Source organism: Electrophorus electricus, chromosome 15 (assembly GCF_041902795.1).
Source record: "Electrophorus electricus isolate QZ-2024a chromosome 15, ASM4190279v1, whole genome shotgun sequence".
Lineage (NCBI taxonomy): Eukaryota > Metazoa > Chordata > Actinopteri > Gymnotiformes > Gymnotidae > Electrophorus > Electrophorus electricus.
In genome coordinates this window covers 18251877-18266378 of record NC_137511.1, presented here as the reverse complement: position 1 = coordinate 18266378, position 14502 = coordinate 18251877, and the positions used below count along the sequence as shown (strand labels likewise).

Below are 14502 nucleotides of genomic sequence, written 5' to 3'. Positions count from 1 at the left end.
TAAATTTGGGAAAAGATCATCCAAATGCTAATTTAAAAAGATGCTAGTTAGATAGACAAAATAATCGCTTGGAACGTATTAACTTTAGGAGTATTTCTGGTCACTTGACAGAGGTGTTTCATCATATTCCACTTCACATGACATATATAACTGAAAAAAGAGCATGATCAGATGTGTATGCTGTATTGTCTTGGGAACAATCTTTTATGTCCTACGTTTACACCACAAAAACTTGAAATTGGAAAGTAACTCACTATGTCCCCCTTAAAAAATACAATATCTATAATGTTGGAATTCATGCATCTATAACAACATGAGAAAGAAGACTATTTGAGTAGAAAGATCAATTCTATACCTTTGCAACCATGTGTCAAATGTCTATAACATATAAAAAGAAGGTAATTTGGTTCTGAACAATCGAAAAATCAGACGAGCTAATCTCAAAATGTAGTCCCTGCAATTAATGCAAAGCTTTGAAATAAAGGACTGTTCTCTCAATTTCTTCATGAAAAAGCTTTTGCTTTGATTTATTAATGATAATTAGTCTGGCTGGCTTTAAACTATAATCATGAGCTCCAGTCAGAATGGCCGAGTGGTCTAAGGCGCCAGACTCAAGAGGATCATTCTTCCCTATAGTGGAGCTTTCTGGTCTCCAAATGGAGGCGTGGGTTCAAATCCCACTTCTGACAGTTGCTTTTCAAAGACAAAATGTATCAAGTAGTATTTAAATTTGCGAAAAGATCATCCAAATGCTCCTTAAAGAAGATGCTAGTTGGATAGACAAAATAATCTCTTGGAACGTATTAATTTTAGGAGTATTTCTGGTCACTTGACAGAAGTGTTTCATCATATTCCACTTCTTCACATGACATATATAACTGAAAAAAGAGCATGATCACATGTGTATGCTGTATTGTCTTGGGAACAATCTTTTAAGGATTACGTTAACACCACAAAAAAAATTATGTTCCCGAGAAAAAATACAATATCTATAATGTTGGAATTGATGCATCTATAACGACATGAGAAAGAAGATGCTAGTTAGAAAGACAAAAAAATCTCTTGGAATGTATTAACTTCATGAGTATTTAGAGTCACTAGAGAGAGGTGTGTAATCACATAGCACTTCTTCACATGACATTTATGAGTGAGAAAATAACATGATCAGATTTGTATGCTGTATTGTCTTGGGAACAATCTTTTATGCCCTATGTTTACACCACAAAAACTTGAAATTGGAAAGTAACTCACTATGTCCCCCTTAAGAAGTACAATATCTATAATGTTGGAATTGATGCATTAATAACTACATGAGAAAAAGAATATTTGAGTAGAAAGATCAATTCTCTACCTTTCCAAGCATGTAACACGTGTAGAATTTATAAACTATACTGGTTGACAGACATATTTGACATAATGCCTTGATGATAATAAAAAAGGTCTACAATAGTTAAAAAGCAGTAAATGTGGTGCAGAACAGTCAAACAGACTAATCTGCCAAGCTCAAAAGCAACAACAAATCTCTACAACAGATAAAAAGAAGTTAATTTGGTTCTGAACATTGGAGGAATCAGACGAGCTAATCTCAAAATGTACTTACAAGAAGGTATGTAAAGTTTTGAAATAAAGGACTATTCTCTCAATTTAACATAGGACCCTTCAGACAGTTGCTTTTCAAAGACAAAATGTATCAAGTAGTATTTAAATTTGGGAAAAGATCATCCAAATGCTACTTAAAGAAGATGCTAGTTAGATACACAAAATAATCGCTTGGAACATATTAACTTTAGGAGTATTTCTGGTCACTTGACAGAGGTGTTTCATCATATTCCACTTCTTCACATGACATATATAACTGAAAAAAGAGCATGATCAGATGTGTATGCTGTATTGTCTTGGGAACAATCTTTTAAGGATTACGTTAACACCACAAAAAAAATTATGTTCCCCAGAAAAAATACAATATCTATAATGTTGGAATTGATGCATCTATAACGACATGAGAAAGAAGATGCTAGTTAGAAAAACAAAAAAATCTCTTGGAATGTATTAACTTCATGAGTATTTAGAGTCACTAGAGAGAGGTGTGTAATCACATAGCACTTCTTCACATGACATTTATGAGTGAGAAAATAACATGATCAGATTTGTATGCTGTATTGTCTTGGGAACAATTTTTTATGTCCTACGTTTACACCACAAAAACTTGAAATTGGAAAGTAACCCACTATGTCCCCCTTAAGAAGTACAATATCTATAATGTTGGAATTGATGCATCTATAACAACATGAGAAAAAAGAATATTTGAGTAGAAAGATCAATTCTCTACCTTTCCAACCATGTAAAAAGTGCAGAATTTATAAACTATATTGGTTGAGAGTCATACTTGACATAATGCCTTGATGATAATAAAAAAGGTCTACAATAGTTAAAAAGCAGTTAATGTGGTGCAGAACAGTCAAACAGACTAATCTGCCAAGCTCAAAAGCAACAACAAATCTCTACAACAGATAAAAAGAAGTTAATTTGGTTCTGAACATTGGAGGAATCAGACAAGCTAATCTCAAAATGTACTTACAACAAGGTAGGTAAAGTTTTGAAATAAAGGACTATTCCCTCAATTTAACATAGGACCCTTCAGACAGTTGCTTTTCAAAGACAAAATGTATCAAGTAGTATTTAAATTTGGGAAAAGATCATCCAAATGCTAATTTAAAAAGATGCTAGTTAGATAGACAAAATAATCGCTTGGAACGTATTAACTTTAGGAGTATTTCTGGTCACTTGACAGAGGTGTTTCATCATATTCCACTTCACATGACATATATAACTGAAAAAAGAGCATGATCAGATGTGTATGCTGTATTGTCTTGGGAACAATCTTTTATGTCCTACGTTTACACCACAAAAACTTGAAATTGGAAAGTAACTCACTATGTCCCCCTTAAAAAATACAATATCTATAATGTTGGAATTCATGCATCTATAACAACATGAGAAAGAAGACTATTTGAGTAGAAAGATCAATTCTATACCTTTGCAACCATGTGTCAAATGTCTATAACATATAAAAAGAAGGTAATTTGGTTCTGAACAATCGAAAAATCAGACGAGCTAATCTCAAAATGTAGTCCCTGCAATTAATGCAAAGCTTTGAAATAAAGGACTGTTCTCTCAATTTCTTCATGAAAAAGCTTTTGCTTTGATTTATTAATGATAATTAGTCTGGCTGGTTTTAAACTATAATCATGAGCTCCAGTCAGAATGGCCGAGCGGTCTAAGGCGCCAGACTCAAGAGGATCATTCTTCCCTATAGTGGAGCTTTCTGGTCTCCAAATGGAGGTGTGGGTTCAAATCCCACTTCTGACAGTTGCTTTTCAAAGACAAAATGTATCAAGTAGTATTTAAATTTGCGAAAAGATCATCCAAATGCTCCTTAAAGAAGATGCTAGTTGGATAGACAAAATAATCTCTTGGAACGTATTAATTTTAGGAGTATTTCTGGTCACTTGACAGAAGTGTTTCATCATATTCCACTTCTTCATATGACATATATAACTGAAAAAAGAGCATGATCACATGTGTATGCTGTATTGTCTTGGGAACAATCTTTTAAGGATTACGTTAACACCACAAAAAAAATTATGTTCCCGAGAAAAAATACAATATCTATAATGTTGGAATTGATGCATCTATAATGACATGAGAAAGAAGATGCTAGTTAGAAAGACAAAAAAATCTCTTGGAATGTATTAACTTCATGAGTATTTAGAGTCACTAGAGAGAGGTGTGTAATCACATAGCACTTCTTCACATGACATTTATGAGTGAGAAAATAACATGATCAGATTTGTATGCTGTATTGTCTTGGGAACAATCTTTTATGCCCTATGTTTACACCACAAAAACTTGAAATTGGAAAGTAACTCACTATGTCCCCCTTAAGAAGTACAATATCTATAATGTTGGAATTGATGCATCTATAACAACATGAGAAAAAAGAATATTTGAGTAGAAAGATCAATTCTCTACCTTTCCAACCATGTAAAAAGTGCAGAATTTATAAACTATATTGGTTGAGAGTCATACTTGACATAATGCCTTGATGATAATAAAAAAGGTCTACAATAGTTAAAAAGCAGTAAATGTGGTGCAGAACAGTCAAACAGACTAATCTGCCAAGCTCAAAAGCAACAACAAATCTCTACAACAGATAAAAAGAAGTTAATTTGGTTCTGAACATTGGAGGAATCAGACGAGCTAATCTCAAAATGTACTTACAAGAAGGTATGTAAAGTTTTGAAATAAAGGACTATTCTCTCAATTTAACATAGGACCCTTCAGACAGTTGCTTTTCAAAGACAAAATGTATCAAGTAGTATTTAAATTTGGGAAAAGATCATCCAAATGCTACTTAAAGAAGATGCTAGTTAGATACACAAAATAATCGCTTGGAACATATTAACTTTAGGAGTATTTCTGGTCACTTGACAGAGGTGTTTCATCATATTCCACTTCTTCACATGACATATATAACTGAAAAAAGAGCATGATCATATGTGTATGCTGTATTGTCTTGGGAACAATCTTTTAAGGATTACGTTAACACCTCAAAAAAAATTATGTTCCCCAGAAAAAATACAATATCTATAATGTTGGAATTGATGCATCTATAACGACATGAGAAAGAAGATGCTAGTTAGAAAAACAAAAAAATCTCTTGGAATGTATTAACTTCATGAGTATTTAGAGTCACTAGAGAGAGGTGTGTAATCACATAGCACTTCTTCACATGACATTTATGAGTGAGAAAATAACATGATCAGATTTGTATGCTGTATTGTCTTGGGAACAATTTTTTATGTCCTACGTTTACACCACAAAAACTTGAAATTGGAAAGTAACCCACTATGTCCCTCTTAAGAAGTACAATATCTATAATGTTGGAATTGATGCATCTATAACAACATGAGAAAAAAGAATATTTGAGTAGAAAGATCAATTCTCTACATTTCCAACCATGTAAAAAGTGCAGAATTTATAAACTATATTGGTTGAGAGTCATACTTGACATAATGCCTTGATGATAATAAAAAAGGTCTACAATAGTTAAAAAGCAGTTAATGTGGTGCAGAACAGTCAAAAAGACTAATCTGCCAAGCTCAAAAGCAACAACAAATCTCTACAACAGATAAAAAGAAGTTAATTTGGTTCTGAACATTGGAGGAATCAGACAAGCTAATCTCAAAATGTACTTACAACAAGGTAGGTAAAGTTTTGAAATAAAGGACTATTCCCTCAATTTAACATAGGACCCTTCAGACAGTTGCTTTTCAAAGACAAAATGTATCAAGTAGTATTTAAATTTGGGAAAAGATCATCCAAATGCTAATTTAAAAAGATGCTAGTTAGATAGACAAAATAATCGCTTGGAACGTATTAACTTTAGGAGTATTTCTGGTCACTTGACAGAGGTGTTTCATCATATTCCACTTCACATGACATATATAACTGAAAAAAGAGCATGATCAGATGTGTATGCTGTATTGTCTTGGGAACAATCTTTTATGTCCTACGTTTACACCACAAAAACTTGAAATTGGAAAGTAACTCACTATGTCCCCCTTAAAAAATACAATATCTATAATGTTGGAATTCATGCATCTATAACAACATGAGAAAGAAGACTATTTGAGTAGAAAGATCAATTCTATACCTTTGCAACCATGTGTCAAATGTCTATAACATATAAAAAGAAGGTAATTTGGTTCTGAACAATCGAAAAATCAGACGAGCTAATCTCAAAATGTAGTCCCTGCAATTAATGCAAAGCTTTGAAATAAAGGACTGTTCTCTCAATTTCTTCATGAAAAAGCTTTTGCTTTGATTTATTAATGATAATTAGTCTGGCTGGTTTTAAACTATAATCATGAGCTCCAGTCAGAATGGCCGAGCGGTCTAAGGTGCCAGACTCAAGAGGATCATTCTTTCCTATAGTGGAGCTTTCTGGTCTCCAAATGGAGGCGTGGGTTCAAATCCCACTTCTGACAGTTGCTTTTCAAAGACAAAATGTATCAAGTAGTATTTAAATTTGCGAAAAGATCATCCAAATGCTCCTTAAAGAAGATGCTAGTTGGATAGACAAAATAATCTCTTGGAACGTATTAATTTTAGGAGTATTTCTGGTCACTTGACAGAAGTGTTTCATCATATTCCACTTCTTCACATGACATATATAACTGAAAAAAGAGCATGATCACATGTGTATGCTGTATTGTCTTGGGAACAATCTTTTAAGGATTACGTTAACACCACAAAAAAAAATTATGTTCCCGAGAAAAAATACAATATCTATAATGTTGGAATTGACGCATCTATAACGACATGAGAAAGAAGATGCTAGTTAGAAAGACAATAAAATCTCTTGGAATGTATTAACTTCATGAGTATTTAGAGTCACTAGAGAGAGGTGTGTAATCACATAGCACTTCTTCACATGACATTTATGAGTGAGAAAATAACATGATCAGATTTGTATGCTGTATTGTCTTGGGAACAATCTTTTATGCCCTATGTTTACACCACAAAAACTTGAAATTGGAAAGTAACTCACTATGTCCCCCTTAAGAAGTACAATATCTATAATGTTGGAATTGATGCATTAATAACTACATGAGAAAAAGAATATTTGAGTAGAAAGATCAATTCTCTACCTTTCCAAGCATGTAACACGTGTAGAATTTATAAACTATACTGGTTGACAGACATATTTGACATAATGCCTTGATGATAATAAAAAAGGTCTACAATAGTTAAAAAGCAGTAAATGTGGTGCAGAACAGTCAAACAGACTAATCTGCCAAGCTCAAAAGCAACAACAAATCTCTACAACAGATAAAAAGAAGTTAATTTGGTTCTGAACATTGGAGGAATCAGACAAGCTAATCTCAAAATGTACTTACAACAAGGTAGGTAAAGTTTTGAAATAAAGGACTATTCCCTCAATTTAACATAGGACCCTTCAGAGAGTTGCTTTTCAAAGACAAAATGTATCAAGTAGTATTTAAATTTGGGAAAAGATCATACAAATGCTCCTTAAGTAGGATGCTGTATTGTCTTGAGAACAATCTTTTATGCCCTACGTTTACACCACAAAAACTTGAAATTGGAAAGTAACCCACTATGTCCCCCTTAAGAAGCACAATATCTATAATGTTGGAACTGATGCATCTATAACTACATGAGAAAAAGAATATTTGAGTAGAAAGATAAATTCTCTACCTTTCCAAGCATGTAACACGTGTAGAATTTATAAACTATACTGGTTGACAGACATATTTGACATAATGCCTTGATGATAATAAAAAAGGTCTACAATAGTTAAAAAGCAGTAAATGTGGTGCAGAACAGTCAAACAGACTAATCTGCCAAGCTCAAAAGCAACAACAAATCTCTACAACAGATAAAAAGAAGTTAATTTGGTTCTGAACATTGGAGGAATCAGACGAGCTAATCTCAAAATGTACTTACAAGAAGGTATGTAAAGTTTTGAAATAAAGGACTATTCTCTCAATTTAACATAGGACCCTTCAGATAGTTGCTTTTCAAAGACAAAATGTATCAAGTAGTATTTAAATTTGGGAAAAGATCATCCAAATGCTACTTAAAGAAGATGCTAGTTAGATAGACAAAATAATCGCTTGGAACGTATTAACTTTAGGAGTATTTCTGGTCACTTGACAGAGGTGTTTCATCATATTCCACTTCTTCACATGACATATATAACTGAAAAAAGAGCATGATCAGATGTGTATGCTGTATTGTCTTGGGAACAATCTTTTATGTCCTAAGTTTACACCACAAAAACTTGAAATTGGAAAGTAACTCACTATGTCCCCCTTAAAAAATACAATATCTATAATGTTGGAATTCACGCATCTATAACAACATGAGAAAGAAGGCTATTTGAGTAGAAAGATCAATTCTATACCTTTGCAACCATGTGTCAAATGTCTATAACATATAAAAAGAAGGTAATTTGGTTCTGAACAATCGAAAAATCAGACGAGCTAATCTCAAAATGTAGTCCCTGCAATTAATGCAAAGCTTTGAAATAAAGGACTGTTCTCTCAATTTCTTCATGAAAAAGCTTTTGCTTTGATTTATTAATGATAATTAGTCTGGCTGGTTTTAAACTAGAACCGTGAGCTCCAGTCAGAATGGCCGAGCGGTCTAAGGCGCCAGACTCAAGAGGATCATTCTTCCCTATAGTGGAGCTTTCTGGTCTCCAAATGGAGGCGTGGGTTCAAATCCCACTTCTGACAGTTGCTTTTCAAAGACAAAATGTATCAAGTAGTATTTAAATTTGCGAAAAGATCATCCAAATGCTCCTTAAAGAAGATGCTAGTTGGATAGACAAAATAATCTCTTGGAACGTATTAATTTTAGGAGTATTTCTGGTCACTTGACAGAAGTGTTTCATCATATTCCACTTCTTCACATGACATATATAACTGAAAAAAGAGCATGATCACATGTGTATGCTGTATTGTCTTGGGAACAATCTTTTAAGGATTACGTTAACACCACAAAAAAAATTATGTTCCCGAGAAAAAATACAATATCTATAATGTTGGAATTGATGCATCTATAACGACATTAGAAATAAGATGCTAGTTAGAAAGACAAAAAAATCTCTTGGAATGTATTAACTTCATGAGTATTTAGAGTCACTAGAGAGAGGTGTGTAATCACATAGCACTTCTTCACATGACATTTATGAGTGAGAAAATAACATGATCAGATTTGTATGCTGTATTGTCTTGGGAACAATCTTTTATGCCCTATGTTTACACCACAAAAACTTGAAATTGGAAAGTAACTCACTATGTCCCCCTTAAGAAGTACAATATCTATAATGTTGGAATTGATGCATTAATAACTACATGAGAAAAAGAATATTTGAGTAGAAAGATCAATTCTCTACCTTTCCAAGCATGTAACACGTGTAGAATTTATAAACTATACTGGTTGACAGACATATTTGACATAATGCCTTGATGATAATAAAAAAGGTCTACAATAGTTAAAAAGCAGTAAATGTGGTGCAGAACAGTCAAACAGACTAATCTGCCAAGCTCAAAAGCAACAACAAATCTCTACAACAGATAAAAAGAAGTTAATTTGGTTCTGAACATTGGAGGAATCAGACGAGCTAATCTCAAAATGTACTTACAAGAAGGTATGTAAAGTTTAGAAATAAAGGACTATTCTCTCAATTTAACATAGGACCCGTCAGACAATTGCTTTTCAAAGACAAAATGTATCAAGTAGTATTTAATTTTGCGAAAAGATCATCCAAATGCTACTTAAAGAAGATGCTAGTTAGATACACAAAATAATCGCTTGGAACATATTAACTTTAGGAGTATTTCTGGTCACTTGACAGAGGTGTTTCATCATATTCCACTTCTTCACATGACATATATAACTGAAAAAAGAGCATGATCAGATGTGTATGCTGTATTGTCTTGGGAACAATCTTTTAAGGATTACGTTAACACCACAAAAAAAATTATGTTCCCCAGAAAAAATACAATATCTATAATGTTGGAATTGATGCATCTATAATGACATGAGAAAGAAGATGCTAGTTAGAAAGACAAAAAAATCTCTTGGAATGTATTAACTTCATGAGTATTTAGAGTCACTAGAGAGAGGTGTGTAATCACATAGCACTTCTTCACATGACATTTATGAGTGAGAAAATAACATGATCAGATTTGTATGCTGTATTGTCTTGGGAACAATCTTTTATGCCCTATGTTTACACCACAAAAACTTGAAATTGGAAAGTAACTCACTATGTCCCCCTTAAGAAGTACAATATCTATAATGTTGGAATTGATGCATCTATAACAACATGAGAAAAAAGAATATTTGAGTAGAAAGATCAATTCTCTACCTTTCCAACCATGTAAAAAGTGCAGAATTTATAAACTATATTGGTTGAGAGTCATACTTGACATAATGCCTTGATGATAATAAAAAAGGTCTACAATAGTTAAAAAGCAGTAAATGTGGTGCAGAACAGTCAAACAGACTAATCTGCCAAGCTCAAAAGCAACAACAAATCTCTACAACAGATAAAAAGAAGTTAATTTGGTTCTGAACATTGGAGGAATCAGACGAGCTAATCTCAAAATGTACTTACAAGAAGGTATGTAAAGTTTTGAAATAAAGGACTATTCTCTCAATTTAACATAGGACCCTTCAGACAGTTGCTTTTCAAAGACAAAATGTATCAAGTAGTATTTAAATTTGGGAAAAGATCATCCAAATGCTACTTAAAGAAGATGCTAGTTAGATACACAAAATAATCGCTTGGAACATATTAACTTTAGGAGTATTTCTGGTCACTTGACAGAGGTGTTTCATCATATTCCACTTCTTCACATGACATATATAACTGAAAAAAGAGCATGATCAGATGTGTATGCTGTATTGTCTTGGGAACAATCTTTTAAGGATTACGTTAACACCACAAAAAAAATTATGTTCCCCAGAAAAAATACAATATCTATAATGTTGGAATTGATGCATCTATAACGACATGAGAAAGAAGATGCTAGTTAGAAAAACAAAAAAATCTCTTGGAATGTATTAACTTCATGAGTATTTAGAGTCACTAGAGAGAGGTGTGTAATCACATAGCACTTCTTCACATGACATTTATGAGTGAGAAAATAACATGATCAGATTTGTATGCTGTATTGTCTTGGGAACAATTTTTTATGTCCTACGTTTACACCACAAAAACTTGAAATTGGAAAGTAACCCACTATGTCCCTCTTAAGAAGTACAATATCTATAATGTTGGAATTGATGCATCTATAACAACATGAGAAAAAAGAATATTTGAGTAGAAAGATCAATTCTCTACATTTCCAACCATGTAAAAAGTGCAGAATTTATAAACTATATTGGTTGAGAGTCATACTTGACATAATGCCTTGATGATAATAAAAAAGGTCTACAATAGTTAAAAAGCAGTTAATGTGGTGCAGAACAGTCAAAAAGACTAATCTGCCAAGCTCAAAAGCAACAACAAATCTCTACAACAGATAAAAAGAAGTTAATTTGGTTCTGAACATTGGAGGAATCAGACAAGCTAATCTCAAAATGTACTTACAAGAAGGTAGGTAAAGTTTTGAAATAAAGGACTATTCCCTCAATTTAACATAGGACCCTTCAGACAGTTGCTTTTCAAAGACAAAATGTATCAAGTAGTATTTAAATTTGGGAAAAGATCATCCAAATGCTAATTTAAAAAGATGCTAGTTAGATAGACAAAATAATCGCTTGGAACGTATTAACTTTAGGAGTATTTCTGGTCACTTGACAGAGGTGTTTCATCATATTCCACTTCACATGACATATATAACTGAAAAAAGAGCATGATCAGATGTGTATGCTGTATTGTCTTGGGAACAATCTTTTATGTCCTACGTTTACACCACAAAAACTTGAAATTGGAAAGTAACTCACTATGTCCCCCTTAAAAAATACAATATCTATAATGTTGGAATTCATGCATCTATAACAACATGAGAAAGAAGACTATTTGAGTAGAAAGATCAATTCTATACCTTTGCAACCATGTGTCAAATGTCTATAACATATAAAAAGAAGGTAATTTGGTTCTGAACAATCGAAAAATCAGACGAGCTAATCTCAAAATGTAGTCCCTGCAATTAATGCAAAGCTTTGAAATAAAGGACTGTTCTCTCAATTTCTTCATGAAAAAGCTTTTGCTTTGATTTATTAATGATAATTAGTCTGGCTGGTTTTAAACTATAATCATGAGCTCCAGTCAGAATGGCCGAGCGGTCTAAGGTGCCAGACTCAAGAGGATCATTCTTTCCTATAGTGGAGCTTTCTGGTCTCCAAATGGAGGCGTGGGTTCAAATCCCACTTCTGACAGTTGCTTTTCAAAGACAAAATGTATCAAGTAGTATTTAAATTTGCGAAAAGATCATCCAAATGCTCCTTAAAGAAGATGCTAGTTGGATAGACAAAATAATCTCTTGGAACGTATTAATTTTAGGAGTATTTCTGGTCACTTGACAGAAGTGTTTCATCATATTCCACTTCTTCACATGACATATATAACTGAAAAAAGAGCATGATCACATGTGTATGCTGTATTGTCTTGGGAACAATCTTTTAAGGATTACGTTAACACCACAAAAAAAATTATGTTCCCGAGAAAAAATACAATATCTATAATGTTGGAATTGACGCATCTATAACGACATGAGAAAGAAGATGCTAGTTAGAAAGACAATAAAATCTCTTGGAATGTATTAACTTCATGAGTATTTAGAGTCACTAGAGAGAGGTGTGTAATCACATAGCACTTCTTCACATGACATTTATGAGTGAGAAAATAACATGATCAGATTTGTATGCTGTATTGTCTTGGGAACAATCTTTTATGCCCTATGTTTACACCACAAAAACTTGAAATTGGAAAGTAACTCACTATGTCCCCCTTAAGAAGTACAATATCTATAATGTTGGAATTGATGCATTAATAACTACATGAGAAAAAGAATATTTGAGTAGAAAGATCAATTCTCTACCTTTCCAAGCATGTAACACGTGTAGAATTTATAAACTATACTGGTTGACAGACATATTTGACATAATGCCTTGATGATAATAAAAAAGGTCTACAATAGTTAAAAAGCAGTAAATGTGGTGCAGAACAGTCAAACAGACTAATCTGCCAAGCTCAAAAGCAACAACAAATCTCTACAACAGATAAAAAGAAGTTAATTTGGTTCTGAACATTGGAGGAATCAGACAAGCTAATCTCAAAATGTACTTACAACAAGGTAGGTAAAGTTTTGAAATAAAGGACTATTCCCTCAATTTAACATAGGACCCTTCAGAGAGTTGCTTTTCAAAGACAAAATGTATCAAGTAGTATTTAAATTTGGGAAAAGATCATACAAATGCTCCTTAAGTAGGATGCTGTATTGTCTTGAGAACAATCTTTTATGCCCTACGTTTACACCACAAAAACTTGAAATTGGAAAGTAACCCACTATGTCCCCCTTAAGAAGCACAATATCTATAATGTTGGAACTGATGCATCTATAACTACATGAGAAAAAGAATATTTGAGTAGAAAGATAAATTCTCTACCTTTCCAAGCATGTAACACGTGTAGAATTTATAAACTATACTGGTTGACAGACATATTTGACATAATGCCTTGATGATAATAAAAAAGGTCTACAATAGTTAAAAAGCAGTAAATGTGGTGCAGAACAGTCAAACAGACTAATCTGCCAAGCTCAAAAGCAACAACAAATCTCTACAACAGATAAAAAGAAGTTAATTTGGTTCTGAACATTGGAGGAATCAGACGAGCTAATCTCAAAATGTACTTACAAGAAGGTATGTAAAGTTTTGAAATAAAGGACTATTCTCTCAATTTAACATAGGACCCTTCAGATAGTTGCTTTTCAAAGACAAAATGTATCAAGTAGTATTTAAATTTGGGAAAAGATCATCCAAATGCTACTTAAAGAAGATGCTAGTTAGATAGACAAAATAATCGCTTGGAACGTATTAACTTTAGGAGTATTTCTGGTCACTTGACAGAGGTGTTTCATCATATTCCACTTCTTCACATGACATATATAACTGAAAAAAGAGCATGATCAGATGTGTATGCTGTATTGTCTTGGGAACAATCTTTTATGTCCTAAGTTTACACCACAAAAACTTGAAATTGGAAAGTAACTCACTATGTCCCCCTTAAAAAATACAATATCTATAATGTTGGAATTCACGCATCTATAACAACATGAGAAAGAAGACTATTTGAGTAGAAAGATCAATTCTATACCTTTGCAACCATGTGTCAAATGTCTATAACATATAAAAAGAAGGTAATTTGGTTCTGAACAATCGAAAAATCAGACGAGCTAATCTCAAAATGTAGTCCCTGCAATTAATGCAAAGCTTTGAAATAAAGGACTGTTCTCTCAATTTCTTCATGAAAAAGCTTTTGCTTTGATTTATTAATGATAATTAGTCTGGCTGGTTTTAAACTATAACCGTGAGCTCCAGTCAGAATGGCCGAGCGGTCTAAGGCGCCAGACTCAAGAGGATCATTCTTCCCTATAGTGGAGCTTTCTGGTCTCCAAATGGAGGCGTGGGTTCAAATCCCACTTCTGACAGTTGCTTTTCAAAGACAAAATGTATCAAGTAGTATTTAAATTTGCGAAAAGATCATCCAAATGCTCCTTAAAGAAGATGCTAGTTGGATAGACAAAATAATCTCTTGGAATGTATTAATTTTAGGAGTATTTCTGGTCACTTGACAGAAGTGTTTCATCATATTCCACTTCTTCACATGACATATATAACTGAAAAAAGAGCATGATCACATGTGTATGCTGTATTGTCTTGGGAACAATCTTTTAA

The 14502-nt window shown here is 33.0% G+C and overlaps 6 non-coding genes across 6 annotated transcripts; all 6 read left to right on the top strand.

Moving 5' to 3' along the window:
- The first annotated feature begins 578 nt into the window (after positions 1-578).
- Positions 579-689, top strand: trnal-caa (transfer RNA leucine (anticodon CAA)). Its single transcript has 2 exons — positions 579-616; positions 644-689. It is a non-coding gene; the product is annotated as a tRNA-Leu (tRNA).
- A 2569-nt stretch (positions 690-3258) lies between these two features.
- trnal-caa (transfer RNA leucine (anticodon CAA)) lies at positions 3259-3369 on the top strand. Its single transcript has 2 exons — positions 3259-3296; positions 3324-3369. It is a non-coding gene; the product is annotated as a tRNA-Leu (tRNA).
- Positions 3370-5939: 2570 nt separating this feature from the next.
- Positions 5940-6050, top strand: trnal-caa (transfer RNA leucine (anticodon CAA)). The gene is made up of 2 exons: positions 5940-5977; positions 6005-6050. It is a non-coding gene; the product is annotated as a tRNA-Leu (tRNA).
- Positions 6051-8213: 2163 nt separating this feature from the next.
- On the top strand, positions 8214-8324 carry trnal-caa (transfer RNA leucine (anticodon CAA)). Its single transcript has 2 exons — positions 8214-8251; positions 8279-8324. It is a non-coding gene; the product is annotated as a tRNA-Leu (tRNA).
- A 3547-nt stretch (positions 8325-11871) lies between these two features.
- trnal-caa (transfer RNA leucine (anticodon CAA)) lies at positions 11872-11982 on the top strand. Its single transcript has 2 exons — positions 11872-11909; positions 11937-11982. It is a non-coding gene; the product is annotated as a tRNA-Leu (tRNA).
- Positions 11983-14144: 2162 nt separating this feature from the next.
- Positions 14145-14255, top strand: trnal-caa (transfer RNA leucine (anticodon CAA)). Its single transcript has 2 exons — positions 14145-14182; positions 14210-14255. It is a non-coding gene; the product is annotated as a tRNA-Leu (tRNA).
- Positions 14256-14502: the final 247 nt, after the last annotated feature.